The sequence below is a fragment of the Gopherus flavomarginatus genome, chromosome 5, assembly GCF_025201925.1.
Source record: "Gopherus flavomarginatus isolate rGopFla2 chromosome 5, rGopFla2.mat.asm, whole genome shotgun sequence".
NCBI classification, from domain to species: Eukaryota; Metazoa; Chordata; order Testudines; family Testudinidae; genus Gopherus; species Gopherus flavomarginatus.
The window spans coordinates 85082424-85105618 of record NC_066621.1 but is presented as its reverse complement, the minus strand read 5'-3'; the positions used below and the strand labels follow the sequence as shown (position 1 = coordinate 85105618).

Here is a 23195-nt window from a genome sequence, read left to right as displayed (position 1 = left end):
ATTCAACTTTGAATTGTTGTTTGGGGTTATCATAACCTTAGTCCCAGATTTGGACCTTAGCGTCCAAAATATGGGGGTTAGCATGAAAACCTCCAAGCTTAGTTACCAGCTTGGACCTGGTACCTGCTGCCACCACCCAAAAAATTAGAGTGTTTTGGGGCACTCTGGTCCCCCTGGAAAACCTTCCCTGGGACCCCAAGACCCAAATCCCTTGAGTCTCACAACAAAGGGAAATAATCCTTTTTCCCTTCCCCCCTCCAGGTGCTCCTGAAGAGATACACAGACACAAGCTCTGTGAAACTACACAGAGAGACTCCCCCTCTCTGTTCCCAATCCTGGAAACAAAAAGTACTTTCCTATTCCCCCAGAGGGAATGCAAAGTCAGGCTAGCAATCCAACACACAGATCTCCCCTTGATTTCTTCCTCCCACCAATTCCCTGGTGAGTACAGACTCAATTTCCCTGAAGTAAAGAAAAACTCCAACAGGTCTTAAAAGAAAGCTTTATATAAAAAGAAAGAAAAATACATACAAATGTTCTCTCTGTATTTAGATGATACAACACAGGGTCAATTGCTTAAAAGAATATTGAATAACAGCCTTATTCAAAAAGAATACAAATCAAAGCACTCCAGCACTTATATTCATGCAAATACCAAAGAAAAGAAACCATAGAACTTACTATCTGATCTCTTTGTCCTTACACTTAGAAACAGAAGACTAGAAAGTAGAACTACTTCTCCAAAGCTCAGAGAAAGCAGGCAGGCAGACAAAAGACAAAAGACTCAGACACTCAATTCCCTCCACCCAAAGTTGAAAAAATCCGGTTTCCTGATTGGTCCTCTGGTCAGGTGCTTCAGGTGAAAGAGACATTAACCCTTAGCTATCTGTTTATGACAGGGGTCTCTTATGGGATTATCCCATGCCTCATAATCAAAATGTCTTCTTCAGTGACTCTTGTATTCTTGAATGGGTGGGAAAACAGCTTCAGTGTGAAGTTCCTCTGCCAACTTCTGTGCATTCTTCAGAACATTTTGAAATCCCTCATCTGACCGGTAAGACTGTAGGTATGACTTTGCTTTGTCCAGTTATTCCATTGTTCCCGATATATCAAGGTCAACACTTTGCAGTCTCTTGCTTACAACATTTATTTTAAACAGTATGTCATGCCACAACACTAAGGCACACAGAAATTTTAAGTTATGTATGTTTCTGGTGATTCCATTTCCCTCTGCCACTGTTCTCCCACGAACAGTTCCTGTCATAGCATTATCCTCCATAATGGCATCTATGGGCATCATCTATCTTCCCAATTTGGTGTTTGATAGGCTTTATCGCCTCCACTCGACTTTCACACATGTGGCACTCGGTAGTTTCAGTGTCAGAGAGGATGTTCCCAGATGTTGCTTCAAAATTTGCCGTCGATGAGTTGATGCAGAGAAAAATACATAGCTGTTTTGAATTACATTAAAAAACTCAGCCGCCTCACTAGAAGCTGATGCTGCATCACTGACCATCAAGTTCAGTGAATGAGAACTGCATAGGACAAAAAAAAAACCAAAAAAACTCAAGGGTTTAACTCTGATTCATGACTGCACTCCTCTGTTCTTTCCTCTCATGTTGGCACCATTATCGTAGCCCTGACTTCTCATCAGCTATCGCAATTCCCATATCTTCCAGCTTTTTAAGAAGCCCATTTGTCATACTAGCTCCTATAGTATCATCAATGTCAATAAATTCTAGAAAATGGTCTCTGACAGTCACCACTGCAGGGACATTTTCACTAGGTTTTGTTGTTGTTACAAAATGCACCATTAAAGTCATGTGTTCTATATGGCTGATGTCAGGTGTGCAGTCCAGAATAACAGAGTAATATCTTGCTGACTTCAGATCTGCCACAATCTTCTGCTTGACTTTTGTTGCTAGTAACTATACGATCTCATTTTGAATTGTTTTTCCAAGGTAGTGGTGTGTGTACATTCCTTGGATGATGACTCTTCTTAGATTCTCCTGGAGTACAGACTCAAACTCAGCCATCAGCTTCACAATTTTAAGGCAGTTTCCATTGCTTGGCACATACAGCTGATCTGATGCCATGCAATGCTAGGTTTTGGGTAGCAAGCAGTCTCACAATGGCAATGAGCCTTTTCAGAACATTTTGCCAGTAAAGAGCCTCTGATGCAATCATCTCTTGATGCTGATCATCTATGGTGGCCTTTAACCTTAGTCTCATCTCAAGCTCTTTGCACCTATGGAATGCTCTCTGGTGATTTGCTGCCTTCGCATGGCATGCCAGATTTCTCATGGCATGCCAAATTTTTCCAGTCCTTTGGTTCTTGTAGAATTCAATGTGGCTGGAAATTAGACTGGAAGAGTTTTCAACAAAAACAGTATGCAGCATTCTGGGTTTTTGAGTACATGAGCCATGGCCTCTCCACTTTGTCACCATTGGGGATTTCACACCAGCAGTGTGTTGGATGGAAACTTCTATTTTCATGGTCTTTGGGGAATATGAAATTTTTCACTTGCTGTGGCCCATGCAGTACAAGGAAGTCCTTCAAGCTACTGCTAAAGTGGGTCCACAGTCCAGGATCATCTAGACTTAAGGAATTAAACTCAGCAGTAGCTGTTTCTTGAGCCTCCACCACACTCTCTTCTGATCTACACTTTTCTTCAGGAATGTGCATGATTACATCCATTTGAGATGGAGATATGGATGCTGCAGTAGCTGCCAGGTCACCTGCACTTTGACTAACTGGAAAATCAGGCATCTCTTCACCACTCACATCCTCACTGGAGCCGGAAGGCTCACCGTGAACATGTGTGTCTATGTATCTCAGGAGAGCTCCTCCCTGCTTAGATAGAAAAGCTTCTTTTGCTTTCTTTCTTTTTCTGAATGCTGCCCCAGAGGGGCGTTTTCTTCTTTCACTCATGACTACTGTTCTGTGCCAGCTATAGTGGCTCTCAACACTCAATTGAAGGGGATAAATAAGCAGGCTGGTAGCAGGGCCTGAGTGAGGGAAGATACCAGTGTCTTAAGGGCCTAACTGGCTCCTACTACTACAGATCCACCTCTGCTTTAGGGCCAATCACCCTTGTGACACTTGGTTTGAGCAATAGATTCTTAGAAGCACAACAGGGCTGCTGAGCACAAGCATCAAAGCCCCAAAGCCTTGGCAATAAGAGATGATAATCTTTGCCCATGAGCTTCAGAAGAGGAACAGCATTTGTTTGTCTCCACTTACCAGTCACCACTGAAAACATGACTATCGTAGCACAGGAAGAAGGCTTGGTCTCCCTGCTGATGCCCACCTGCTTGAGTATTAACCACAAGCCCTGCCTGCCAGCTGTATCAATCCAACACCCTAAGTATGTTTCAGCCCAGATTGCCAGTTCTACCTTCCAGTCTTTTTGGGTGAGCAGTTTTGGAAAGCAGGTGATGATTCTACTTTGTGAAGAACAGAAATGGGGGAAGAAAGCAAGGAGACAGAGGGAGTGGGGGTTGTAAGGTTTCCTAAATCAAAGATTAATTCACTTGGTTTATAAAAGAGGGGAGGAAATTAAACATTACATAGAAATAAAAGCCTGTCTCATAATGTGATCACTTTCAGAAGTTCAGTTAGGCAAAGGGAGCCCTAACCATATCTCCCTAATACAATTTTAGGAGCTTCAAAGTTGGGACTGCTGTTCTTGGCCATCTGGACTTCTCTCCCCCCACCACACTTCCCTAGTTCTCATCACTACTGCCTATCACTCAGCTGTCTCCCTCAGCTTTCCTACCTCCACCCCTCTATAGCCCTTTGAAATCTCTCTCCACTTCTTCCCTAGTTAATTTGCAACTGAATCTCCCGTCCCATTGATATGTCATCCTCTCACCTCTCTGTGGTCCCACACCTCTAATCTTAGAGAGGCCTGGAAAATCATCTTGGAAGACCTTAGAGTTAGTTTATGTACACAAGTCTCCTGCAGTATTCAGTCTAGAAAGATGATACATCCTGAGTGGTACTCATGCATCACAAGCCCAGGACCTCAGGTTAATGGAATCTCTATTTCCATACACACTGTGTCGCTATCACTTTCCCCCTTTATTTTCTTATTAACATGCAATGGGGAACAGAGGCCTGTTTGAAGATGGAATTCACAAAGTCAGTCAAATTCTTGACCCGTAGACTTTTCAGCTTTCAACTGCAGTCTCTGCAGGGAACTAAAGAGTTGCACTCAATTCTATATTATTAAATACAAATATATAAACATTGCCATTGGTCATAAAGTGACTATAGCATGGAAACTCGGTTGTCTGTGTGCTAGATAGCGATGAGTGTTTTAACAACTAGGCACAAGGGACTGAGTGAAGGATGTAGCAGGAGTCTTAATTCTCCATTTCCTTCTTTTTAACAATTTAAACCCTTAGGAAATTTCTCTGTTTCCCGGTGGAAAATCTCTCAGTTTCCTGTATTTCTCCAGGGGTCTCATGAGAAATGCTGAAAAGTTGGGGAGATTTTCTGACAGCAGGGAGGTGGGACAGTTACCTCAAGTGTCTACCTGAGCTTTTTGCTGCTGGAAACCTTCCAGAATTCCCAAACTTGCACACAATTTATTTCCCCAATTGCTGGTTCCTGACTTGATCACAGGACATGGAATCAGTAGGGGAGAGGCACAAGGAGCAATAGCTCAAAGAAGGAAATGGTTGAGAGTGGGTACAAGCAGGGAATGGCACCACCTCAGTGAGTAGGCAAGTGAGGCAAAATTATGCAGGTTGGGATGTGTTGTGAGGGGGCAGGATTGCAGGACACAGTTGAAGGCCAGTTGATTCATCACTTCTCTAAGGACTAAGTTAGAAGAAAAAGTTACTCACCTGTACAATAACTGTGGTTCTTCAAGATGTGTTGTACACATATATATTCCATTGTAGGTGCGTGCACGCCCAGTACACTCAAGCCGGAGATTTTGGATAAGCTGTACTCATTGGGGTGGCACCTCTTCCAAGTGTGTTTATGCCTCAAACTGAGGGCATAAAGGGTAGGGCCACTCCAAGTGCCTCTCAGTTCCTTCGCTATCAGAAACTTGATGATGATAGATTCAGTAATAGCAGGGATAGAGTGTGGGCTGTGGAATATCTGTGTGTGCAACACATCTTGAAAAAGCAGAGTTACTGTACAGGTAAGTAACCATTTCTTTGAGTGCTTGCACACATGTATTTTCCACTGTGGAAGATTCCCAAGCAGTGCTCTTTTGGAGGTGGAGACTAGAGGTCTATTTAAAATAGTGACTGTAGAACTCTTTCAAAAGAAGTTTTCATTGACTTTGGATGTTTCTCTTATGGCATAATAATGAGCAAATGTGTACCAAGGACCATGTTGCTGCTCTGCAAATGTCCATGAATGGAATATGTCTCAGGAAAGCCACTAAAGTAAAGTAAAGTAGTCTGAGCCCTGGTAAAATGTGCGTTAATTCTTTCTGAGGGTATCATATTTGCTAAGTCATAAGTTCTGATACATGAGGAGCTCCAATTAGCAATTTTTTGTGCTGAAATAGCCTGTCCTCTTATCCTTTCACCATAAGCCATCAAGATTCTAAGAGTATCTAAATTGCTTTGTTGTATCAATATAAAGGTGAGAGTGCTCTGCTCACATCTGATGTATGTAGCCTCTTCTTATCCTTGTGAGGAAGTGATTTCAGAAAGAATTGGTAGATCATGTAGTATTTGATTTAGATGGAATTCCAACACAACTTTTCATAGGCATTTCACCTGAGGTCTTAAAGAAAATTTATCTTTATAGAAAATCATATATGTCCTACCATCAAAGCTTGTAACTTTCTCACTTTTCTAGCAGATGTTATTGTAACTAGAAAGACTGTCTCAACTGACAAGAGAAAATTTAGAGAGTAAGAGGCTAACAGCTCAAAAGATAGTCTCCTGAGTCCTGACAAAACAAAGTTAAGGTCCCAAAGAGGAACCGGTTCTCTTGTTTCACCAATCTCCCTACCAGAGGGTGAGAAGATACAGACTGTCCCTGCACAGGAGTATGAATGCCAGAAATGGCTGAGGTGAACTTTTAATGAGCCCATTGAGAGGCCTAATTTTTTTTTTTAGCTCCAGTAAGTATTTTAGGATCCCTTGGATCTGACCCTTGACTAGAGAAAGCAGATGATGCTGGGCCCAAATGGGAAAAAAAAAATCTTTTTCACTGAAGTAGATCTACTTATCTAGCTAAGTCTTCCTTACTGCTAATTAGAATGTTCTGGAAGCTTTCAGAACAGACTGACTCTGATGCAGTTACCCACTCAACATCCACACTGTGAGGTGGAGACTATGAGAATTGGGGTGCATAACATGGCCGTGGCATTTCCTGGATGAAAGGTGAAATCACTGGAGGTTGTACCGAGAGGTTTTGAAGATCAGAGAACCGATATTGCCTCAGCCACTCAGGGCTATTAGAATTATTTTGGAGTGTTCCTGTTTCAACTTTCAGATAACCCTGAGAACTATTGGGATTGAAGTCTGTGTGTAAGGAAGTTCCAATCTCCAGGGAAGCAGGAACATATCTGTCATTCATCCTGGGCTCAGACTGGACTTGGAACAACAGTGTCATTTTCTCTTTTCCCTGGTTGTGAACAAATCCATGACAGGAAACCCTCATTTGTTGAATGTCATGTGCACTCTAGTTTTTCAGGAAACAGTCATGATTTTCGACTAACTTCTAGGATACGCTATCTGCTAGGACATTCTGCACTCCAAGAAAGTGTGACACTCTGAAAGTAAATGTCATTCTGAATATGGCACCATATATGTAGAATGTGTCTAAGTGAAATTGTCAACTGGTGTGCACTCAGATGTGAGCAGAGAAAAGAGGAGCATCTGGAAGGGATGAAACCAGCAAGTTGCCAAATAGGGTTGTAGTGTAGACGGTACTCATAGGGTTGGTATTACAGATGATGGTAATAAGTGTGAGGTGAAAGGTATCATCAGTACCTGACTTGGTGGTGCCAGTGGGGCTGACAGAGTCATCAGTAACAGTTTGGTTGGTACTGAAGTTACCAGTACCAGGATCATTGGTGTTCGTGCAAGTCAAACCACCGGAAATGGCGTTGGAGACAGCAATTCTGGCTCTTTCGGTATAGTTGGCTAGATGACAGACAGTTGATGAAGTCAGCTCTCAGCTAAAGAAATCTTGTGTTCAGGGGTAGGATGGATGCTTGAGGAGCCTTTTTTGGACTTTAAGATTCCCTTCCTTTCAGAAGATCCAGAGGTTTTAAGAGCCTTGGATGAGGGTCCTGGAGATGGAGACCAGAGAGTCTTTTCCCTGTTTTTGGGGGCTTCCACCCCCTTTCACAGGCAGTCTTTTGGTGCTGGAGCAGCCACAGAGGATAGAGAAGCCACAGGAACACTTCTGATGAGGCACAGCCCAAGTGCTCAGTATCGGGACAGCCAGGATGAAAGGCTGAGTGGATTCCCTCCATCTGTGTGTCCATAAGGAGAAGGAGTTGAATATGCTGCACCTCTGCAGAATATATGCTTCTGATGAGATGCCTTGTGTTCCCATCATTTACAGGCATCGCTGCCTCACAGACTGGGCAGTTTTTAAAACCCGGAGATTTGTAGATTGACATTCTGAACTCCCCCCCGCCCCACCCACCCACCCACCCACAACACCCCAACATTCCTCCCCAGGGATAAGGAAAAGGTTTACTCCTGAATAAATGGAGAACAAAGGAAACTAGTAACAGCTCTCAATAACGATTATACTAACTCTTAAGAAAAAAGGGTGCTGATAAACAGTGAGTGTGAGGCATCCTTGTGAGCTCCAAGGAACTGAGGATGGTTGGAGTGGCCGGATTCTTCATGTGCCTCATTTGGAGGCAGAAGGACATTCAAGGTGCCCATCACCACAATGGATACTGCTAGTCAAAAATCTGTCTTGGGTGCACTGAGCGCATGTACACCTACAGTGGAATGTATATATGCACAAATACTTGAAGAATCATATTTTCCATTCTATTTAATCCCCTTTGTTTTAATTCTGATGGATACAGGAGAAAGGGCACAGACTACAGCAAGAGCTAACCCTTCTTCAATTCACTTTGAGGTCTCCAGTTTTCATTTCATATTATGCTACATGCTCCCAGTAGTGATTTTATTATTTGTATTGCAGTTGCATCTTGAGGGCCCCATTAAGGATCAAGGCCCCACTGTGCTAGGTGCTGTACGGACACACAAGTAGGAGAGTCCCTGCTTCAACAAACTCATTCGAGAATAGCAAGATACAACAGGTGGAAGAAATACACAAAATGGGCAGAAGAGGAATAGTTTGGCAGCTATCTAAATCTAATGGTTAGACCAGACTGTGTCAGGATACCTAGGTTCTATTCCCAGCTTTGCCAATGACTGGGACCTTGGGTGAGTCTCAGGTTTCCACATGTGTAGAAGTGAGACAATAAAACACCTACCTATCTAAACTTAAACATCTAGGCACCAACCTGACAGAGGTGTCATGGGGATTAATTCAATGTTTGGAAAGTGTTTGGGAGCCTCAGGAGGAAGGTGCTAAAGAAAGGCAGAGGATTACATTATACCTTGTGCTGCTAACCTGCTTAGGGGGTTGCTCCTAGGCTCGGAACTTGTACGTTAAGTTTCTACCTGAAAGCAGTTCAAACATCTGAGCTAAAGGACAAGCCAGTCACTGGGGAAATTTATCATGGAAAGACAGAGCTGCAAATACTGTATAGCAATCCTGCCGGGCACCCCTGCAATCCACAGAAAATTCTCTAAGAGGGATCTTAAGAGCAGAAACAATAAGTGGCATTCAAGGTGAATACCTGTAACCACTCAAGGCTGAACTTTCACTCTCAAGCAACACATGGGAAGATCACCTTAGCTGCAAGCATCGTTGCTGAAGTTCTGAGAGAAATTCTTGGTAAACAGTAGGGACCCAAGAGAGAAAAGCACTTTAACTGTAGCTAGTCACCCGACAGCTTTAAGTACCCTGCATTAATGAACCATTTTATAAAAGTCCTCTCTTATTAGACAGAAGGGCTCCCCCACACTTTGGGGAAAATGGAAACAAATGTATATTGCTAATATTAAATAACTGATTCCACAAGAGCTGTCTCCAGGATGAAACCTATTTACAATAGTAAATCTGACTTCCTGTTTATTCTGCATGGCACTGGGAAAGTGCAGTTAAAAACAGCTATGATGAACCTGAGAGCACAAATCCCACCATGACTGTACCACATGATCCCTTCAAAGTGCTGATTTACCTCCCTGGCCCAAGCCTCCACTTCAAACTTTTATGGCTACATAAAAGCTGCTCTTGACAGGACACTGAATGGTGCCATTTGGCCTGTACATTAAATAGGATTCAGAGTTTGTTGAACAGTTAGCATTGCACAGGGAAATAATCAACAAGAAATGTTGTTAAACCCCAGTCTGTCTCTCCACATAAGGGTGATGGTGAAGACATACTTCATACAGAGAGGAAGTTCCCATCACTGAAATACGGCACCTTTGACCATGGCAAGAAGACTATATCTTCACAAGAGGCAGTATGATCTAGCAGTCAGAAGAGGGGATGAAATAATGGAATATCTGGGTTCTATTCCTAGCATTGCCACTGCTTCTATGTGTCTCAGTTTCCCCACCTGTAAAATGGAGACAATATTTCCCTGCTTCTCAAGGGTTATGGGAATTAATTAATATTTGTACCAGGGTTCACAAAAATACAAAGTATTTTATCTGCTTGACAAAGGCCATCCTAACCACATGATGAAGAAAGAAAAAAGTCATACAACCATATTCCACCATGGCAAATACAGATTCTTAGTCTACATACTTAGTATATTGAGTCACTTAGCCATTAGCCAGGATGCGTAAGGAATTGTGTCCCCTAGCCTCTGTTTGTCAGAGGGTGGAAATGGATGGCAGGAGAGAGACCACTTGATCATTACCTGTTAGGTTCACTACCTCTGGGATACCTGGCATTGGTCACTGTCGGTAGAACAGGATACTGGGCTGGATGGACCTTTGGTCTGACCCAGTATGGCCATTCTTATGTTCTTATTTGAAATCACATCTCTATCTTCCTCCAGGCCTATTACTGGCCATACTGTGATGTCTACAGCAGATAAAGTCGCGCTGTCAGGGTGGCAATAACATATACAAAATTATAATCTCAGAATTTTCAGAGTCTGGCCAAAACAGTTTAGAATAATTTATTAGTGGGAAAACTTAATGAAGCAGATTTTTTCCTTTAAAGTTTGTAAATTGGGAGCTTATGAAAATGACCAATAATTAACCAAGACATGCAAATCACCACAGTACTGACCTGCAAGTCTCACCTTTTGTCCACGTAATATACCCAGAGGAAATACTGAGTATTACTCATTAGTTGTTACTTATTTATGTAACCATATTAATTATGGAACTCTCTCGAAGTGTGACTTTAGAAAAAGATTACAAAATGAACAACCAACATAAACCTATGCCAATGACACAATCTGTTGCCATGGAAGCAACTGAGATGCCAAACATTAATAGTTTATCAATAAGGAAACAAAAAATGGTCTGTGAGGAAGACTCCCTTATTTAGGCAACACATAATTAGTAAAGTGATGAAGTTACTCAAGACATGGGCTACAATAACTGCATCCAAGGAAAGAATTTTACAAGTTTCCTTCATTCATGGAAAGAAAGTTCATCTCCCACACATTTGCAGTAACAAGTTACCAAGCTTGTTCATGAGAGAAAAATCCAGTTATCTTTCATAAAGGGAATGAGGGGACTCAGGCACATGAGAGTTGGGTATCAGAGGAGCAGAGCCGTCCCTTAGGGGGTGCGGGGCCCAGGACATAGGCACCAAGATTCTAATCTGCCATGGGGTGTTTACCCCTCAGCCCCATCCCCACTCCACCCCTTCCCTCAAGGCCCCATCCCTGCCCTGCCTCTTCCCTGCCCAGTCCTGCTTCCTCCTCCCAGCACGCTGTGTCCTTGCTCCTCTGACCTCCCACCCCAGCACCTCCTGATGCCACAAAACATATGATCCGTGGCAAACGATGGGCGCTGAGAGAGAGGGGAGGTGCTGATCAGCGAGTCCCGCCAACGGGTGGGAGGGGGGCTCCTTCTCCCCCCCTCGCCTGCTGCTCTCCTCCCTGTTCACCTCCTCACCCACCAGCCTCCCACCTCACCTCTCTACCCACCTCCTTATGATTTTATCAAAGCGCAGGGCCCAGTCAGCTTTGTGAAATGAATTAGCTTATTCAACCTAGTTTCTACTGAAGAGGAGTCCACTCCACAATTGATTGTTTGACCGAAAGGCCAAGACTAGAATGGGTATGGAGATTATACTCCTTCAGTCGTTGGTGTAGGCCCCTCCAGCTCAGAGTTAGAAGACATTTGCAAGGCACAGTGGGGAAACTTGTACCATCACTCTTGTACTTATTCTGTCAATCCAGCACCTTTCACAATACAGTACAGTTACATCATTTTTTTCCTCTGCAAAAGGCACAGAAAGTAGGTGCATGGGATAATGACACAGCACACGCTTCAATATCACAACTCTATAATGAAGACAATGATCAACAAGCAGATCAGATTTTTCACACGGCACACTAATTAATGGCGGGGGGAGGGGGCGAGGAGAACAAACAAAAACAGATGGGATATTGCAGCCTGCCTCAAATGCTAATTTAGACAAGAATTCACTCTAATAAGTTCTACAGCAGAAGGGAGGGAAAACAAACCTCCCCCCGCCTCAAGAACAGAATTCCCCTCTGACCCAAAGTCCATTCCCAGCTCCCACATACACAGCAGTTTTTAGTTAAGCAGATAGCTAGGGCTGAAAATTACAGGAGAAGAAAATAAATCTGCTAATTGGTGGACACGTTTGTATCATTTCTCTTTTTGCCCCCTAAATCAGCACTCAAAAAATCTTCTAAGTGCCTCTCTAGTAGGGCAGCTGCTCCACTCTGGTGTGGAAGGGGTTAAAGCAAGCCAGAGAGAATGCACAGAGCCCCAGCCAATCCTGGAAGGGTTTATTGGGAGCCAATCAAGTGGACGCTTGAAAGCAGCCAATCAGGGCCAGGCTGCCCCTATAAGAGGGCTGCAGGGCAGAGAGGAGGGCAGTCTCTCCCTGAAGGGCAAAGAGGGAAGAACTGGCTCTTAGAGATGCACGTAAGCCAGAGTTGTGCAAGGCAGGGTCAGCAGAGGCTGGGACAGCTCTAGCCTGATGACAGTCAGACTGGGGCCCTGACACAAAAAGGCAGACGAGGTGCTGGGGCTACAGGAAAGTGGCCCAGGGAAGGAAGCAGTAGAGGGGAGTTGGAGGAGGGCAGTAAGTGGCTCTACGAGAGGGTCCCTGGGTCAGGGCCCAGAGTAGCAGACAGGCCTGGGCCCCCCACTTGCCAGTCATGAGAGTGGCTAAGCCAGACTGCAGTTTGCCCTTGGAGGGCACTGACGTCTGGCTGCCTGGGCACAGAGAATGGCTGACACTCTGTATCCTGGCAACTGATGGCTGGGGGCCACCTTCTGCAAGAATCAACCAGAGGTGTTGGAGAACAAAGTGAGAGGTGCAGGCCAGGTGACCTGTTTTCCCAGGAAAGAGACAAAAGGAAGGAGGTGGAGAAGCAGGTTGTGATGGAGGCTGTCTGCTGGAAGCTGGTCAGTCTCCTGGTTTTGGACTCAGAGGCAGGAAGCCCAGGACCCTAAGCACTACCCTGCCCCCAAGAAGCATTTTGCCAAATGTTCTAATTTCTGTACTAACAATATCCGTTCTATGTGGTGTTCCCAATTACTAATAAACCTTCCGTTTTACAATGCTGAGTGGAAGTCACTGCTGACTATCGAGGTTGGGGGGCATGGCCCCATTAGAAGGAATGGGGGGGGTGCATGTAAGGCTGCCCCAGGTGTCCCATCCAGGTGAACTCACTGTGGGAAGCTCATGGTGCGAACAGGGGTGCGAGGAGGCTTCTTGCCCTGGTGAGAGTGTGCTCTGAGGGGAGTCACACTGCATTCAAGTCCTCACTGACTTCATTTAAAGAGTTCCAGAGCACCAAGCCTGTGACTCCGTGACAGGAACTAAGAGTGTCTGTATAGCCTTTTGAACCAGATTAGCTAAATCATCTTAAAATAAAAGAGAAAAATCACAAACTTTCAAAAGAGCAATGAAACTTTCTCGTATAGGGCAGCACTATATCTCCTCTACACATCAAGTTTCCCCATCCACAGTTAAATACCTGTGCTAAAGAATGGGTGGTTCAAAATTGTATAGGCAGAGGCATTATTCTCTACACAAAGCATTTGGGGAAGTCCAAGAGTATTCAATATTAGTATTAAGGGTGTTAAGTTTGATGTCAGCTTAATAAAGGGACATGGCCTCCTAGCAAGAGATGCTGTGCATGACTTCTGAAAACTATTGAAACAAACAGTGCTTAGAGGCAAGTCTTATTGTTCCTAATAGCCCAATAGTGTTTCTAAGGCCGAGAAAAACCTACATACTGCAGGTTTATTAGCATTACAAATTGTCATAAACAGATAGTTAAGGGTTAATGTCTCTTTTACCTGTAAAGGGTTAACAAACAGGGAACCAAAAACACCTGACCAGAGGACCAATCAGGAAACAAGATACTTTCAAATCTCGGTGGAGGGAAGCCTTTGTTTGTGGTTTTTGGGTTTTGTTTTGTTCTCTCTGAGTCTTGAAAGGGACTAGACGTGCAACCAGGTTTCTTGCCAATCTCCCTGCTACAGTCTCTTACATATTCAGAATAGTGAGTATTAAGTAGAAAGGCGGATATAGTCTTTTGATTCTTTTCTGTATTTGCAAATGTGTAGTTTGCTGGAAGTATTTTAAATTGTATTTTGTTGGGGCGGGGGGGGGCCTTCTCTCTAGTGTCTATAAGCTGAAAGACCCTGTAACTTTTACCATCTAAATTACAGAGACAACTTTTACTTTTTTTTTTCTTTTTAGTAAAAGTTTTGCTTTTTAAGACCTGTTTGATTTTTTCCCCTTGTTGAGTCTCAAGGGAATTGAGTCTGTACTTAACAGGGAAGGAGAAGGGAGGGGAGAAGGGTGGAATCCCTTTGTTTTAGATTCATGGAGCTTGAATCTGACTCTCTCTCCAGGATAGCCCAGGGAGGGAAAGCCTGAGAAGGAGAGAGAAGGGGTTTGAATCACAGTGATCTTCCAGGGTAACCCAGGGAGGGAAAGCCTAGGAGAGGCACTGGTGAGGGAAAGAGTTTACTTTCCTTGTGTTAAGATCCAGGGGTTCTGGGTCTTCGAGGTCCCCAGGGAAGGTTTTGGGGGGACCAGAGTGTATCAGGCACTCCAACTCCTGATTGGTGGCAGCTATCAGATCTAAGCTGGTAATTAAGCTTAGGGAAATTCATGCTGGTACCCCATCTTTGGGACTCTAAGGTTCAGATTGGGGAAATATACCATGACACAAATGCATGCAAGAAAAAGAACAATATACAAGCATAGTCCCTGAAAAGGTCCTGGATGAAGGTAGGTTCCGCTTTACCTTCTGAGAATTTTCTGAACTCGTCTGATAGTTCAGTTCACTGACTAGTTGTGTCAGCAGTGAATTTACTTTATAAGGCTGTAGATAAAGGCAGATCATACTTTACAGATACACTACAGTAAAGATGTCTACATGCAAGATTTTGTCCTTACTTTTAAACAGGGCTTTTCTTGTTATGTTGTGATTGGATATTGGTCATCGGTGTACTTTTACAGAAAAATATTAAGGAGTGCAAAGGAAGGCTAAATCACAGATGGAGATTTGTTAGGGGGAGCACGGTTGCATGGGAGACATGATCAGGAAGTTTATATCAGGCATGCTCACAAATTACGTAAAGGCTAAAGATATTCAAAGGGGCTAAGGGAATTAGGGGCTAGACAGCTTTATCCCCTTTGGAAATCCCAGGGGGAGGGGGAAAATGACAAGAGTGCCTTGACATTTACATACAAAACTGTTCCTTTAAAGAGCAGAACAAAACTCCAAACAGCCTGCACATGAGTGTCAGCTTGTTGGGGCTGAGAAGTCAGCCAGCCTGACAATCTGCATAAAACACAAGTGTCAACACTAGAGAAAGAGCAACTCCACCTGAGAGCAGATTTCAATTCTAGGTTACAAAATGTGTTAACAAAACTAAACAAAATATTTGAGAAAAGTGAGATTAACTCTACCATGTTGCTTAAAATTGCATGGTTTTGAGAGAGCTGCTTCACACATCAGAATCCCAACAGCCATCATCCTAGCCTCAGGCTATTGAGACAGATGTTTGCACACCACTGTCCAAAGACACACTAGTTGGCAGGAGTGATGTCAGACCCTTTTAATCTCTAGCCAAATACAGGGGGCTTTATCACTCTCATCACCACATTCCCCCACCACGTTTGAAAAGTACACCAAGGGCTTCGCTACACTCGAAACTTCAAAGCGCTGCCGCGGCAGCGCTTTGAAGTGTGAGTGTGGTCACAGTGCCAGCGCTGGGAGAGAGCTCTCCCAGCGCTGCAGGTACTCCACTTCCCCATGGGGATTAGCTTGCAGCACTGGGAGCCGCGCTCCCAGCGCTGCGGCACTGTTTACACTGGCGCTTTACAGCGCTGTATCTTGCAGCGCTCAGGGGTGTGTTTTTTTCACATCCCTGAGCGAGAATGTTGCAGCGCTGTAAAGCGCCAGTGTAGCCAAGGCCCAAGATACTCAAATGCAACATGGGGGTGAGAGCAAAGTTATTGTTATGTACATTTTAAAGCAATCAAGATAAGAAATGGGAGGTTGGGGGGACAGGGAAGGCTGTTTACCATATTTTTAACATAGTGTTTTAATTAACCACAAATGGCTTTACCTTCAAAGCTACAAAACCCTGTAATTCACCCCCTTCCCACATACAAAGCCCATCATTAGTCTCCTCTTCAGACTGAAATAAGGTTGCAATTTTTGAACAAAGAGGGTAATTAACCATTGGAACAATGTACCAAGCGGTGTGGTGGGTTCTCCACGATTGACAATTTTAAAATAAAAGTTGGATGTTTTTCTAAAAGCTATGCTCTAGTTCAACAGAAATGTATTCAAGGAAGTCCTGTGGCCTGCATTATACAGGAGGTCAGACTAAAATGGTCACAATGGTCCGTCTGGCCTTATAATCTATTAATCTTCCCCTAGCCCAGCCCAGCTGTTACACTGCAGCAACAGGACATTTTACTTTCATTTACAGAATTGAAATGAAAGCACTGAGTTAGCTACCAAGTCAGATTATGAAGTAATTTTAAAACTTTAAGTAGTGCAGTTACCCCTGAAATATAGCTGGGCAGCGACAGACTTCGAAGTACAGCCACTAGTAAGTTAATGTTTGTACAGTACTTTATACATGCGAGGCAGTTTTATTCACGAGGCACTTCAAAAAGGAATCCATTGATACTTCCTTCACTTAGGCTGGCCTCCAATGCACCTGGGCCTCTGGGACATTTCACTGTCAGATGAAGAGAAGGTGAGTTGTAACACACCTGAGCTGCACATCAATGGCCCAGAAATGCCCATCTTTTCACGGCGGCTTACTGCTTTACCATCTTGAAATCAAAACTGTAAGCTAACACCCACCAGATGCTGGCAAAATGAATCCTCACCTTGTTATACAGAATGATTGAAGAAGCCATCAAACACAGCCCTCACGGAGAAAACTTCATTTAGCAGACAGCACAAACGGGGGCAATATCTACAGACTTGGTGTCATGTGGATTTGTCTCTGGAACCTGACATTAGATCTAGCCAGTTAATCATACTACAGAACCATTATTCTGGATTTCTAGTTCATCAAAAAGGATGATTTACTTGCTTTACTCTACATACATTACAGTGTTATACAATGAAATGGATTGTTTCCTTTTGCCTTTGCAAGGGTCATTACCATTTATTTTTGTGCACATTCACCAACTTTTTTTTTGTTTGCTTAGGAGCTCATTTCAGTTTTTAAAAATTGAACAAAGCTCCTCTATTTCCCCCCGGCTCCATTTTATTGGGTGTTTTGGTTTAAACACAAATCACCATTACTACCACCACAAACAACTACATACACACAACTGGGCCTCCAGGCTGGGAGGAGACTCTAGGTTCCGGGAGTGATTTTAATAAAACCTTGATTTTCTTCATCAAATCTTATGCTATCTTTCAAAATACAAAATCAACACAGGAGACCTAAATAAAGCTTCACACAAAACATTTGGTGGAAATCACACAGAGTTCCCCTATAGATATCAGCACCTTCAATGTTAGCGCATGGCAGATCGGTGATTCTCAAACTCTTTCCACCTGGAACCCAAAACCCAGCTGTATTTGTCATGACTCAAATTCCCACAATCCACTGGGATCATGGGTTCATATTCCCTTTATATTAGACACTTGATAATTAATATTCTAGTTAACCAAGCTGTAAAGGCAAAACTCTCATTGACTTCAGTGGGATCAAAATAGCACTCATCATCTATGTTTTATTCACTGAATTGTGAACTCTTTGGTTTTACTGACATTATAGTAGCCACAAGAGCAAATGGTCTGAATTTTGGAAATTGATGGTTAGTTCCAGATTCCTGTGACAAACAGGACACGGATGCATGCAGTCTCTCTATGCATGGCCTGTAACAACTAAATTGACATGGGTCTTTGATACAAACCAAAATTAAGGTCAACAGATCCTAGAGAGCTGGAAAGGGCCCTGTCATAAACAGATAGTTAAGGGTTAATGTCTCTTTTACCTGTAAAGGGTTAAGAAGCTCAGTAAACCTGGCTGACACCTGACCAGAGGACCAACAGGGGGACAAGATACTTTCAAATCTTGGTGGAGGGAAGTCTTTGTTTGTGCTCTTTGTTTCGGGGGTTGTTCGCTCTTGGGACTAAGAGGGACCAGACGTCAATCCAGGCTCTCCAAATCTTTCTGAATCAGTCTCTCATGTTTCAAACTTGTAAGTAATAGCCAGGCAAGGCGGGTTAGTCTTATTTTTAACTTGTAAATGTTCCTTTTTGCTGAGAGGATTTTACCTCTGTTTGCTGTAACTTTGAACCTAAGGCTAGAGTGGGTTCCTCTGGGCTATATGAATCTGGTTACCCTGTAAAGTATTTTCCATCCTGATTTTACAGAGATGATTTTTTACTTTTCTTTCTTTAATTAAAAGCTTTCTTTTTAAGAACCTGATTATTTTTCCTTGTTTTAAGATCCAAGGGGATTGGATTGGGACTCACCAGGGATTGGTGGGCGGAAAGGACGGGGGATGGTTAATTTCTCCTTGTTTTAAGATCCAAGGGATTTGGATCTGTGTTCACCAGGGAATTGGTGAAGTCCCTCAAGGCAACCCAGGGAGGGGAAAGTTTTGGGGGGGACAGAGTGCTCCAGACACTGGAATTCTGGATGCTGGCAGTGTACCAGATCTAAGCTATTAAGCTTAGAAGTGTCCATGCAGGTCCCCATATCTGTACCCTAAAATTCAGAGTGGGGAAGGAACCTTGACAGGCCCTGACTCAGAATGCACAGAGTTCCATGTGAACTCTGTTGCCAAGGTGAAGCATGCAGTGTTGAAGGTGAAAACCGTCTCCTGAAGCAGATTTTAGGGAGTCTACATTAACATCTGATTGCATGTCTGGCCTTTCAGAGTCACTCAAATAGAGAAAGGACAATCTCATTTGGTTACCTGTACAGCTCCAAGCACACTAAAAGCACAAATAAATGACTTCATAGATGATCATTTTTGGCTATGCAATCTAACATTCTCTACTAACTCTGCTGATAGAGATCATGCTATCTTGAATATCGGACAGGTTACTAGAATATATACAGTAATATTAAGCTATGTTTACATAGCATTTCATCATGCAGGCTCCAAAAGTACATTGAAATGCATAGTACATATAGAGATTAGTCATCCACCACTGAAATGCAGCTCTCTCTTGGGCAGAACTAGGAACAATTAGTTAGAAGGGCAAGTGAACATTAAGCTTTCCCCAAAATTTGTATGTGGAGAGAAAGTCAGGATTAAACGCTGCCACATTTATGAAAAGACCTCATGGTATTTATAGAGATAAGCAGTCAGAACCTCAGCTTTTAAGTTACATCTAGAAGAGAGCACCTGCAGCACACAGTGCTCCTTAACCAATGCATCAGCAAAGTGTTAAGCACTGACTCAGAGGGATAGCGCCACTACTAAAATCAAATTTTTGTCAACACTTACGTTTTTCTTGGAGATCTTCCATACAAGTACTAGTCAGGTATGAACCTGCTTTACTCATGAGATCTGACAAGATAAGCATCCAAAGAGGAAGACAAATGTGTGTGTTACACTACCTACTGCTAGTCAAAGGAGGGGGGAGATACACCAAGGACATATAATGGAAAAAAAAAAAACCTGATAGTTAAAATAATGTGGATAGTCTGACCTGAAAGCAACAATGGGGACGAAAACCGAGGTCACACACACACATACCCCTTGCTGGTTCTGAGTACCACAACTTATTTATCTAGTGGCAGCAAAGAATGTCCTAGCGGTGCTTGGTCTTGCACTGTAATGCAAAAGGATGAATTAAGGGATGGTTTCTTCATTTTACTCATGGAAAACATACCTTCACAGACAGGTCTATTTTAATGCGGTTTTCAAATATATATATATATTTAATACAGCAGCAGTGCATTGCACCTTAAATTTGTGTCCTTATTAATGAACGCTGCAAAGTCTAAAGAAAAATGGGAAGAGAAGTGCTTTCAACAGAATCATTATGCATTAAAAATTAAGGAATCAAGACAGAAGCACAGCTCAGCACCCTTGTGATAAACATATTTCTCATTTACATAGATCTGAAGCATAGCATCCTGCCAGTACAGCTGGTAGCAGGCTGCTAGAGTGTGTGAAAAGCATCACTTGCTGATATTTAGTCAAATATCTTCTTGTCTGTGCTCAAGATGTTAAAAACAAAACAAAAAAATGAAAGAGGTAACCACTGACAATTACACATATATCAGACAACTGATTTAAAACCGAATGGCTTTTCAACAAAGATAACATTTAAAATCTACAATTTTAAATAAGGCCATTTTATTTTTTTATTTTTTAATTTAAGCGCTGTAGTGTCTCAGCCTCTCTCCAGCTGGATTGCCGACCTCATGAGGAGCCGTAGCAAATTAGTTCATGGCAGTGTAAGTTTCTGCTTCATTACACAGCATAGTGATAATTCAAGAAAGAGACTCCAAACTCTCTCTCTCCATCCCTACTAATTCCCTATAGGAAGTGCTCTCTTGGCGATATTGTTAATGCCTAACAAGTTTATCTGACTTTCAATCTGTACTAAAGCTTTATAATTACTTTTAATTTTTCAAATCCATTAATAGAAAGATTGATGTCCCAAAAGGATAAAAAAAATAATTCCAGGCAAGTGAGAAAAGGGAACCAAGCACTTCCAAAGGCAACACTTACAATTGGAAATAATGCTCCTATTCCAAAAGAACCTGATGTGTCTGACTGGTCTGTGCATGTGTGGTTGGCACATAACTTGAATTGCATGCGAAGTGCTTAAGTCCACAGTGCAAATAACCAACCTGAATACAGAAGAGCACTGCACTTCCATTATACAATGGTTAAGATCCCATATCCAGTTTGAACATTAGATGTCTATTTCTCCAGTTTTAAAGAAATATTTAGTATAAATCATGTTTTCCCCCACTCCTATCCACCTCCCACGTGGCAGTGATTGTGTGTTATTGTTTTTCAAGAAGATTCAAATCAGTACCTGCAGATCAGAGAAAGTTATCTCCCTTATATGATTCAAGATCAGCAGTATGCTGCGATGCAACATTTTAAACTTCTGAACAAAGCTCAGGATCCAGTTGTTGACTGTTATTGGCAGCTGGAAAGCTGCAGATGGCCCAATGTTGCACAACTTCATACTGGCAATAGCCTGGGGCAGGAAGCACACCTAATTTACACATATATTTACATATGATTTTAATAGGCGACAAACACTCACAAAATGCAGCAAGTATGCACAACGTATTACAACACAGTAAATGGACAAAATATGCTTTGAGCATTGCAGGAAGAGGAATGACAATAGTAGGACTTCACTGTCTCTCTAAAACCTGCTTCTTTGCTGTCTAGCTTTATCTTGGTGGTGATGTGTAATACAGCGAGGGTCCAACTCTATTAGGCAATTGCAGTACTTTGATTTCTTTTCTCCTCCAGAGTTCCTGTTTACAAAAAAAACTCCCAAAGAAGCTTACACAAACAGCAGCCCTCTTATTTGTGGGAGGCAGCATGGCCTAATGGACAGCAGCTTAGGTATAGCTTAGGTTCCATGAGGCTTGGGTTTTAATCCCACTCTGCCACTGACCTGCTAGTTGACCTTGGGCAAATCTCTTTCCTGCTCTGTGATTCAGTTTCCTCATCGCTAAAAAAGGGATAATGATACTGACCTTCTTTGCAAAGCACTGAGATCTACTGATAAAAGCATACTACAAGTATTTTTATTTATATTATTGTGGCATCTAGGATCCCCAGTCATAGACCACAAAAAGACAGGAGTACTTGTGGCACCTTAAAGACTAACAAATTTATTTGAGCATAAGCTTTCGTGAGCTACAGTCCACTTCATCAGATGCTGTAACCCAGGAAAGCTTATGCTCAAATAAATTTGTTAGTCTCTAAGGTGCCACAAGTACTCCTGTTCTTTTTGTGGATACAGACTAACACAGCAGCTACTCTGAAACTAGTCATAGAGCAGCACTCCATTGTACTAGGTGCTATACAAACAGAGAACAAAAATATGGTCGCTGCCCCCCAAAAGCTTATAATTTAAGTATAAGACAAGAGACAACCGATGGCTAGACAGACAGTTTGAGTACCAGAAAACAATGAGCCAATATGGTTAGTATGGTAGGCTGTGGTCTCAACACTCCAGCAGCCTAACTGTTGTAAATGTCTTTGTAGGCCTTGTAGCAAGGAGAGTCTTAAACTGGATTTTGAAGAAGGATGATGAATTAGTTTTGTGGACACTTACAGGGAGCTTGTTCAAGGCATGAGCGGCCGCCTGGAGAAGGCCCAAAGGTGCTTGTTTGAAAATTTAACAAGTGGTTGATTAGAGGCTATCATGGGCCAAACAGAGGCAGAAGTTGACCTTCTGATGCCGACTGAGAGATAGGGAAAGTCTGCACCTATGCCTTTACCTCCTTCCCCGGGGTGCTCGAACCCCCTCTGTCCCCGGCCCTGCCCCCACTCAGACTCATAGACTTTAGGGTCAGAAGGGACCAATATGGTCATCTAGTCTGACCTCCTGCACAAAGCAGGCCACAGAACCCTACCCATCCACTTCTATAACAATCCCCTAACCTATGTCCGAGTTATTGAAGTCTTCAAATTGTGGTTTGAAGACCTCAGGCTGCAGAGAATCTTCCAGCAAGTGATGCATGCCCCACACTGCAGAGGAAGGCGAAAAACCTCCAGGGCCTCTGCCAATCTGCCCCGGAGGAAAATTCCTTCCCGACCCCAAATATGGCGATCAGCTAAACCCTGAGCATGTGGGCAAGACTCACCAGCCAGCACTCAGAAAAGAATTCTCTGCAGTAACTCAGATCCCATCCCATCCAACATCCCATCACCAACCACTGGGCATACTTATCTGCTGATAATCAAAGATCAATTGCCAAAATTAAGCTATCCCATCATACCATCCCTTCCATAAACTTATCAAGCTTAGTCTTAAAGCCAGATATGTCTTTTGCCCTCACTACTCCCCTTGGAAGGCTGTCCCAGAACTTCACTCCTCTAATGGTTAGAAACCTTTGTCTAATTTCAAGTCTAAGCTTCCTAGTGTCCAGTTTGTACCCATTTGTTCTTGTGTCTACATTGGTACTAAGCGTAAATAATTACTCTTCCTCCCTAATATTAATCCCTCTGATATATTTATAAAGAGCAAGCATATCCCCCCTCAGCCTTCTTTTGGCTAGGCTAAACAAGCCAGGCTCTTTGAGTCTCCTTTCATAAGGCAGGTGTTCCATTCCTTGGATCATCCTAGTAGCCAGTCTCTGAACCTGTTCCAGTTTGAATTCATCCTTCTTAAACATGGGATACCAGAACTGCACACAGTATTCCAGATGAGGTCTCACCAGTGCCTTATATAACGGTACTAACACCTCCTTATCTTTGCTGGAAATACCTCGCCTGATGC

At 43.0% G+C, this 23195-nt stretch overlaps 1 protein-coding gene and 1 long non-coding RNA gene across 5 annotated transcripts in view; both read right to left on the bottom strand.

The window, feature by feature from the left end:
• The window catches only part of LOC127052183 (uncharacterized), a 29159-nt gene extending 12856 nt beyond the window's left edge, over positions 1–16303 (bottom strand). The window contains exon 1 of the long non-coding RNA XR_007774692.1: positions 16289–16303. This is a non-coding gene — a long non-coding RNA (uncharacterized LOC127052183). The remainder of the gene's footprint in view (positions 1–16288) is intronic.
• TMEM263 (transmembrane protein 263) overlaps positions 1–23195 on the bottom strand; it is a 348456-nt gene that overhangs the window by 236026 nt on the left and 89235 nt on the right. The gene's annotated exons all lie outside the window — the stretch shown is intronic.